Source organism: Chrysochloris asiatica, unplaced genomic scaffold, assembly GCF_000296735.1.
Source record: "Chrysochloris asiatica unplaced genomic scaffold, ChrAsi1.0 scaffold00131, whole genome shotgun sequence".
NCBI lineage: Eukaryota > Metazoa > Chordata > Mammalia > Afrosoricida > Chrysochloridae > Chrysochloris > Chrysochloris asiatica.
The window spans coordinates 7,348,199-7,358,558 of NW_006408649.1; positions in this window are offsets into that span (position 1 = coordinate 7,348,199).

The following is a 10,360-nucleotide window of genomic DNA, read 5'->3' on the forward strand; positions in this document are numbered from 1 at the left end:
GTTGTAGGGCTTTTATCCTGACCGTTTGAGGAGGAAGAGGTAATCCCCTCAGAGGAGGTGGAGAAAGGAGCACAAAATGAAAAGAAGGGGAAGAAGGAGCCAGGATGAAAAGGGGAAAGTTGTGGAAGGGTGGAAAGAGGAGAGGGAGAGTGTGGTGATGTGGCCTGGGAGATGGGAGTAGGAGGAGCAGCCTGTGGCCAGAGAAGAGGTCCAATTCAGTGTCCTGATCCCCAGATGAGAGGCCTTTGCTGCATCACCAGTGTAAAGTCTGGAAGTGAGATGCCCAGTGGTGGGGGCTCGCAATTAACCTTACCCTACTTTTTAAAAATTTTGTTGATAGCCTGAAGGAAGAATAGCCTCAATTTTCTAAAAAGACTATTAAACACCATCCCTTATCAAATACCTATTTGTGTGAGGTTGGACTTTTTCTTCATAGCTCAACAAAGTGGATGCAGAAGCAGATTCAAGAATGTTTTCTATCAGGCCAAACATGAAAAGGTTTGTAAAAATATAAAATAATACCACTTTTCATGAAATTGTTTTCGTTTTTGGAAAAGAGTATTTCTAATAAAAATTTGAGGGTGAGTCAAAATATCTGTACTCTGGCTGCAAAATTTATTTAAATTAATTTTTAGGAGAGACAATTACATCTTTTTTAGACATAATCTTGGTTTTCAATACATTTCATCCGTGTGTCAACAAGACTGACCCTAATATGTCAAGATATATTTATTAATGAATTATCATTAAATTTTGTTTTAATTTCTAGTTCTGTAAATATCAGTTGATATAGCCGTAGACAAAAGTTTTTGTGACTCCCCAGTAATATTTTAGAATTTTAAGAAGTCCTGAGACTGAAGAATTGGAAAATTGCCTGGTGTGGCGCTGTAGGATAAACACTTGACTGCAAGGAAGATATGAACCACAAGGTCGATGGTTCAAACTCACCAACTGTTCCTCAGAAATGCTATGCAGGGTCACTGAGTTGGAACTGACTCAGCAACACTTAGCAACACCCCTAGTTTATTCTGCCCAGGAACTGAGAACTATGGGGCATCCCTTGTTGTGTTAAGAAAGCTGAAGTGGTTGTGGGTCTTGACCCAAAGAGGTGTACAAAGGCACACACAATGTTCTTTTAAACACCCACAATAGAAAGGTGACTTGTCAATAAATGGACTTAACAACAATGGCCATTCACTCAGAAAAAGAACGTAGCCTTGATCCCAACAGTTTTATCTTTCTAGCTTTTTGAGGCATTCTGTCTCCATCCTTTTATTTCCAATGAAAATAATTACACCAACCAACCAATCATTCAAAATATTCCTAAACAATTGTTGTGAACATTTAGGCTATAGGAAAAGCCTTTCATTGTACACCTGTAGATGTATATTCCCTTTGGTATAACCACTGGCTTTTGGTTTCCGTGTTGAGGAACTTTGTTCTTAGTAACACTCATGCCATTCCTTCCCCTCGCCTCCCCAGTCATTTCTGCAGAAGAAAATGTGTGGTTTATCTCATTGAGGATTATGAGAAAAGGAACTGAGCATTAAATGTTCAGTCCCTTTTCAGTTTCCTGAAAATTTTCCTGCCTGAAAATGCGTTTTTGTCTGCCCTCATCTAGGTAAGGGGTCTTCCCAAGGGGGAGGCCTGTAATAGTTTAATTATGCCAGTAGTTCTCAATTCAGGGCAACTTTGTTGCCCTAGTTTATCTCACATATTTTGAATGTGAACAGGAAGGAGAGATGTTATTTACTTGGAAGAGAACCTTAACAGCCTTTACATTTGGGACCCCATCTTAGTAAGGAGTAGTTCAGCTGCAAGTTAAAATCTCAAAAATAACAGTGATTTAAACAAGGTTGAATTTTCTTTCTCTTTCACATTTAGGAAGTCCCATGGAAACTGGCTTTCTGGGTCCCTGATCCTTGCAGAGCCATATGTTGTTGTTAAGTGCCATTGAGTCGATTCTGACCCATAGCAACCCTATATATGGTTTCCAAAGAGAAACTGATGAGCTTGAACCACCAACCTTGTAGTTCAAATGACTTTCCGGTCTGACGCATTAGCCCACAGTGCCACACCGGGACTCCATGTTGTTGTTGTTGTTGTTAGGTACCATTGAGTCGGTACCGAACCATAGCGACCTTTTGCACAGCAGAACAAAACACTGCCTGATCCTGGGCCAACCTCACTACTGTTGCCATGCTTGATTCCATCGATGCTGCCACTTGGCCAATTCATCTCATTGGGGGTCTTCCTCTTTTTCTCTGACCCTCCATTTGAGATATGCAAATCAAAACAACAACGAGATACCATCTCACACCAGCAATATTGAAAGTGCCATGGGCTGCCAAAAGAACCAATAGATCCATTTTGGAAGAAGTGCAGCCAGAGTGCTCCTCAGAGGCCAAGATGTCCAAACTTTGTCTCTCATACTTTAGATATGTGTCAAGAGGGACCAGTCACTGGAGAAGGATATCATGTTTGGTAGGGTGGAAGGTCAGATAATATTAAGGAGTTTTATTACTATTGAAGAATGAATCAGTTTAGGGTAGGGTGGACATTGCCAATGTTTACTAATGTCTGGTTCTCCCCTTCTGGATGCCTTAGTGAAATCATGTGACTAGTTGTAGCCGGTCAGCTATAAAGGGAAGTGATGCATGGAGAAAAAAACATGCATAATTCCCCATCACTCCTTCCTGCCTCAGTAGCCAAACAAAGCCATAGGTTTTAATACAGTTACTAGATACTGTAAACCACATTATCTGGAACCTGTACATAGACCAAGAGGCAGCTATTTGAACAAAACAAGAGAACACTGAATAGTGTAAAGTCAGGAAAGATGTGCACCAGGGTTTTATTCTTTCATCATACTTAGTCTGTATGCTGAGCAAATAACCCAAGATTTCTGGATGAGGATAAACATGGCATCAGGATTTGAAGGAAAGCTTATTAACCTGTGATATGCAGATGATACAACTTTACTTGCTGAAAGTAAAGAGGAGAGGACTTAAAATACTAATGAAGATCAAAGATCACAGCCTTTGGTATGCATTGCACCTCAATGTGAAGAAAACAAAAATTCTTATCATCGGACCAATAAACAACTTCCATATTCATGGAGAAAACATTGAAGTTGTCAAAGACTTCATTTTGCTCAGATCAATCATCATCACTCACAGAAGCACAGTAAAGAAATCAAATGACATATTGCATTAGGCAAATCTGCCACACACAACCTTTTTAAAGTGTTGAAGAGCACAGATGTTGGTTTGAAGGCTAAAGTGCGCCTGACTCAAGCCATGGTATTTTCAGAAACCTTGTATACATATGACAGTTGGACAATGAATAAAGTAGACTGTAGAATAACTGATGCATTTGAGTTATGCTGCTGGAGGAGAATATTAAAAGTACCCTGGATTGCAAAAAAAAAAAAAAAAAATCTGTTTTAGAAGTACAGCCAGAATGCTCCTTAGAAGCCAGGAAGGCCAGACTTTGTCTCTCATACTTCAGATATATTATCAGGAGGCACTAGTCCCTGGAGAAGGACTTCATGCTTGGTAAAGTGAAGGGTCACTGAAAAAGAGGAAAACCCCTCAATGAGATGGATTGGTACAGTGTCAGAAGCAGTGGACTCAAGTGTAGTAATGATTGTGAGATTGGTACGTGACCAGGCAGTGTTTCATTCTGTTGTACATAAGGTCACTATGAGTCATTACCGACTCGACAGCACTTAATGACATCAACAAAAGATACTGGAGCCTTCATCAGCCTGAATCCCAGAAACTGGAACAGAGTCTCTGCCCATTTCATGCAATATGTGTGTCGAATCACTGAAACTGTGGAGTTGATTTGTTATTGCAACAGAAGTAAGATGTTCAGAGACAACTAACAGTCTCAGCCATAGGTCATTGGGTAAAAGGAAGATATAATCAAAGGACATCCTTAAAGTTAGACACATGCATCAAAAGTGTAAAAGAGGAGGCTTCTGGCAAGATGGAGGAATAGGCAGACATACAACACAGACCCTCTACAACAAAGACACGAGAGACAAAACATGAAAATTCTAGCACTTCAGAAGAACGATGAGACAGTTGGACAGAAGGCTTGCTGGGAGAAGAGAACAAGCAGAGACTGTGATAGAGGGAGACTGACAGTAGTGAATGGCTGGCCAGACATGGCTCATCATCTTGTGAGCAGCTTTGGCAGCAGAGGGAGGTCTGGCAGAGCAGGTTTGAGTGCCCTGAAGATAGATAGCACCAAGACCAATAGGATCATCATCTAGGGTCAGGAACTCTGTTGTCACATCCTTCCACAGCCACCTCATGAGCTCCTTGAATTGAAAGAACCACCACCACCCCAAAGATTTCTCCCCTCTATGCCCAACAACTGCCCTGTTTGTTTTTGCACATATGACAATTCCACAATGCCTCAAAAACAGCAGACAATTTTAGCTCACGTGAAGAAACAAAAGAATGGCTCAAACAACTAAGATGCAGAGCCAGAAAACATTGCTGAGGAAGAAAAGGTAATGGAACTAACTGAAAAAAATTCGAAAGAATGATAATTAGGTACCTTCAAAGGATTGATAAAAAGAGGAAAGCAAGGAGAACACAGTAAAAACTTGAGATGAATTCAAGAAAACACTACAAGAACAAACAGACAAAATAAATGTAAATGTTCTAACAATACAAAACCAGCAATCAGAAATCCAAAAAATTAAATACTGACATCTTAGAAATGGACAATACATTGAAAAGGCAAAGGAGTACATGCAAAGCAATGGAAGCCCGAATTACTGAGTTTGAAGCTAGATCTCTCAATACTAGTGTGCTAGATGAACAATCAGAAAAAAGAATGAAGAAATCCAAAGACTTTTTTTCTAAGAGTTCTGTGGGACACCATGAAGAGAAATAACTATGAGTGATCAGAATTCCAAAAGAGAAAGAGACAGCACAGAGAAAATTATTGAAAAGTTGTTGGAAGAAAACCACTAACATACTGAAAGACTAGAAGATAAGCATACAAGAAGCTGAACAAACCCCAAACAGGATAGATCTCCAAAGAAAACCACCAAGACATATCATAAACTTTCTAAAATCAAAGATAAGGGAAGACTCCTGAGAGCAGCTCAAGAAAAACGAAAAGTTACCTACAAAGAAGCACTAATATGTCTAACCTGTGATTTCTCAGCAGAAACTGCAACAAGAAGGCAATAGGATGACATATATATAATTCTGAAAGAAAAAAATTGCCAACCAAAAATCATATACCCAGCAAAGCTGTCTCTCAAATACGATGGCGAAATTAGAACATTTCCCAATAAACAGAAATGAAAGGAATTTGTAATGACCAGACCAACTTTACAAAAAATGCTAAAGGGTGTTCTTTGGACTGAGAACAACCACAAACACCAACTTGAAATGATCATACATGACAACACCACCCAGAACTCAATCCAGATACAGAAGTATTTAAAGTAAAACAAACCTACAAGACTGAAAATAGGGAACAGAACCAGAGATATCACTGTGTAATGAGTCAACTACAAAGTAAAAAAGGAGCTCTGGTAGTGTAGTGGTTATGAATCAAGCTGTGAACCTCTGGGTCAGCAGTTCGAAACTACCAGCTGTTCCATAGGAGAAAGATGAGACTTTCTGCTCCCGTAAAGATTTACAGCCTTGGAAACCTGGTAGAGGGTTGCTATGAGTCGGAACCGACTCCATGGCACATAACAACAACAAAGCAAAAAGAGGGACTACTGTAGATACAGAACTTCCACATGACAATGAAGTCAAGTAGATTTCAAAATAAAGCAGACTGTTTTAAATAGGAAAAAAATTAATAAATTACAAGGTAACCTCAAAGAAAATTAATACACCTGCACATAACAATAAAAAAGCAAACAAAAAGAATCAGAAAGATTTAGTAGAATTAACACAACAGAAGTGAAAATGTAAAGAAAACCCCCAAAATGAACTCAGCACAGAAAATTATGGGGAACAAAGAGTGCCAACAGCACCACAAAAAAATTGACGACAATCAATTCATACCAATTAATTGTAAATGGATTAAATGTACCACTCAAGAGATATAAAGAGCAAAATGGATAAGAAAACAGAACCCTTCAAAATGTTGTCTACAAGAGACATATCAAAAATATGGAGACAGCCTAAATGCCCATCAACAGAAGGTTAAGCAAACACTGGTACATACACACAATGGAATGCTATAAAATATTGAAGAAGAATGATATGTGAACCATCTCACAACATGATTGAACCTGGAGGGAATTATGCTGAGTGACATTAGTCAATCACAAAAGGACAAATATTATATGAGACCAAAGTTGGAAAACGGTTATCTTGATGAAAGAATCTATATGATGGTTACAGGGGTGGGGGAAAGAATATTATTCATGGGCTAGAGGGTACACACATGTTAACATGGGTGACAGGGTGGACAGCATACAACAAGAGGAAGGTTAGCAAAGGAAAGATGAAAGTAGCGGGAGACACAGGAGGAATGCAATAGTTAAAGTCCTTGACAACTTCAATATTTTCTCTATTGATAAGAATGTTGTTTATTGGTCCAGTGGTGAGGATTTTTGTTTTCTTTACATTGAGATGTAATCCATACCCAAGGCTGTGCTCTTTGATCTTCATCAGTAAATGTTTTAAGCCCTCTTCACTTTCAGCAAGCAAGGTTGTATCATCTGCATATCGCAGGTTGTTAATGAGTCTTCCTCCAATCCCGATGCCACGTTTTTCTTCATAGAACTCAGCTTCTCGGATTATTTGCTCAACATACAGGTTGAATAAGTATGGTGAAAGAATACAACCCTGTCTCACACCTTTCCCAATTTTAAAACATTCAGTGTTCCCATGCTCTGTTTGATTGTATCAAGATGGCAGATCGGGTAGACGTGCATTGAGGAGCTCCATCAATAACAACACAGAATACCGGGCCAAGCAGGCTCGGGATGGTGCTGGAACTCGGAACTGCATATAAAGGAATATTTAGAGGATTGGAAGGCTTACCGCAAGGGTAATTTGTAGGAGAATCAAGAAATCCATTGCTTTCTAATTCAAGACGCTCAGCTATTCCTGGAGCCGCCATCTTGGGCGAGAACAAGTGGGGGAAGGATCAGAGCAGCCACGAATGCCTGACAGAACCGAGGAGATACAGGTGTGGACATTTTTTTTTTTTTGGTATCTGTCCATTGTTCATTGGTCTCTCCCTGACTGCACACCTCCATTCTGGTAACTAGAGGGGATACCTGAGCGAATGGATACTCTACCCCCACCCCTGGAGGGTTCCACTACGCATGCACACATATCTCAAAATTTAAAGTGACAGTTTCAACACAAAACCAAACGGCCACCACTCGTCTGTCGTGCTGTGGTGGCTTGAGTTGCTGTGATTCTGAGGGCTATGCCACCAGTCTTTTAAATAAACAGCAGGGTCACCTATGGTGGACAGGTTTCAGATGAGCTTCTAGACAAAGACAGGCTAGGAAGAAAGAGTGACGAACTACTTCCGAATCGTTAAGTCACTGAAAACCTTATGAATAGCAGAGAATCACTGTCAGAAATCCCATATAACCCAGCAATCTCTCTACTTGGTCTATATCCTCAAGAAATAAGAACTGTGAAACAAATAGATATTCGCACACCCATGTTCATGGCAGCATTATTCACAATAGCATACAGAGACAATCTAGATGCACAGCAGCAAAGCAATGACTAAGCAAACTTTTGCACATACACATAGTATTAAAGAATAATGATAGATCTGTAAAACTTGGCAGAACCTGGAGGACATTATGCTGAGTGAAATTAGTCAGTCACAAAAGGACAGATACCATATAAGACCACTACTATAAAAAGTCAAGAAAAGACTTTCTTTTTATAGCAAACATTCTGTGATGGCTACCGGGGGTAGGAAGGAAGGAAGAATTATTCACTGGGTAGAGTATAGACATGTGCTTACTTGAGTAATGGGGAAGTCAGCTAAAAAGAAAAAGGGGGTGGGGTGGAAAACACTTTGTTTTTCATGTACTGGAAGGGAAACAATACTTATTTTTTCAGTAAGACAAAGCATTGGGAATTTTCCTGCAATTAAAAAAGGAAAGGGAAAGAATGGGGGGGCAGGGGTGTGGTGGAAGAAAGGAAAAAGAGAAAAAAATCTGGTGTGACTGGATTATTCATGTAAAAGTGGTTGAAATGACAGATGTTTTGTTGAGTATGTATTACTACAATGAAAAAGGGAAGAAAACAAAAATGATACCGTCAAAACAGTCTCACACCAAACAAGTGTCATAAATACCATTGGCATACTCTCAACTGGTGTTACTTGCTTATGAGCAAAAAGTAAAAATATTTGTGAACCCATTTGTTGCTACTTTTGGAATGAGAGTGTCCCAAGCATGATGCAAACAGTTAACATGCTCACCTGCTAACCAAAAGTTTGGAGGTTCAAGACCACCCAGAGGCACCTCAGAAGAAAGACCTGGAAATCTGCTTACGTAAGTCAGCAATTGTAAACCCTATAGTGAGTGCACAGTTGTCCTCTGACATACATGGGGTCCCTGGTATGTCAGAGTAAACGCAACCACTGGTTTAGTGTAATGGGAATCTTAACATCAATTTGTGTAATGATTGCCACCTAGTGGAGAATTAACAGATATTATTCACATTTGTTTATTTATTTTTTTAATTAAACAAGATTTTGCTAGAGAATGGCATTGACTTAATAAAGACGTTTCCAGGTCCCATTCTTGTTGATGAAGTGAATTCACACTAACTTTAATATATTAAAATATACATGGAGTCACTTGGGAAGGAAAATGTTGTTAAGAACTTGTCATGATATCCTGTAATAACACTGAAAGTGAAATCAGGAGACCTGGGTTCTAGCCCTTGCTCTGTCATTGGTACTATTTGAACTTGAACAAGTCAGTTTACTTCTCTAGATCCCCTATCCTTCTTTGGAAAATGAGCTGTTGGAATCTCAAAAGTCATATGTCTGACATTAGCTGTGTTTATGGCCAAATCCAATCTTTTCAAAGAATCTCAGTGATAGCCCGAATAGTTCTAGGACTATTCTGATAAGAAGAGTTCCATGGCTTCATGTACAGGTGCCAGTATAGCAAAAGCTCCTTTGGCCACCCAACTTGAATGTGACATTTGTGGCTGGGACTAATTAGGAAGCTATGTAAGTCTGCCAAGATTTACGTCTCAGGAGATTTCTCCATTATCCAAGTACTAACTAGACAGCCTGTACACCATGAAAGCATACCTCTCTTTTTATGTTAGACCAGCCACCTACCTTTTATCTCCTTCTCTGCTCTCAGATTGCTACAACAAAACAAGGGAAGGAGTAAAATGAGTTTGGTGTTACTGGTTTAGGAATTTCTGAAAAGGTCACAGAAATAAAGGTCAAGAAAGAGGGAAGCACAGATTGGTTAAAATAAGGTGTTGGGTGTTCAGATTAACAATTAACTCTATTGTTATAGTAGTGGTAGTAGTAATAGGAGGAGGAGAAAAATAAGAACATATCTAATAGGGGGAGGGGCTGGGAAAAGCAGTGTGGCTCTGCAGGATAAACACAAGACTGCTAATCATAAGGAAAGCGGCTTGAGCCCACCAGCTGCTCTGTGGGAAGAGGTGAGGCTTTCTCTTCCTGCAAAGATTGACAGCCTTGGAAACCCTATACTGGGTCACTGTGAGTCAGAACTGACTCAAAGGCACTCAACAACAACAACAACATTTTTTAGTGCTAACCTCTTGTCAAGCATTGTTTCGAATATTTAATATGTTTCATTTTACTTATTCTTCATGACAAAAAAAAAAAACAAAACTATTTGCTTATTTTATTATTCCTATCTTGTAGATAGGAGCTCTGGTAATGTAGTGGTTACAAATCGGGGCTGCAAACCTCAAGATCAGCAGTTTGAAACTACCAGCTGTCCTGCAGGAGAAAAATGAGGCTTTCTGTTCCTGTAAAGATTTACAGCCTCAGAAACCCTGTACAGGGTTGCTATGAGTCGGAACTGACTCTACAGCACATGACAACAACAACAACATTTTATAGACGGGAATACTGGTGTGGCGATCTGGGTTAATGCGCCAGACTTCAAAGCCGTTTGAACTGCAAGATCGGCAGGTCAAGCTCACCAGTTGCTCCTCAGAAACTCTATACAGGGTCGCTATGGGTCAGAATCGACTCGACGGCACTTCACAACAACAACAATCTTATAGATGAAGAAATTGAAGCAGGTCACACAGCTAATAAAGGAAAGAGCAGGGATTAGAACGCAAGCAGTTGATCTGGCTCCAAAGTTCTACTGAGCTTTCCACGT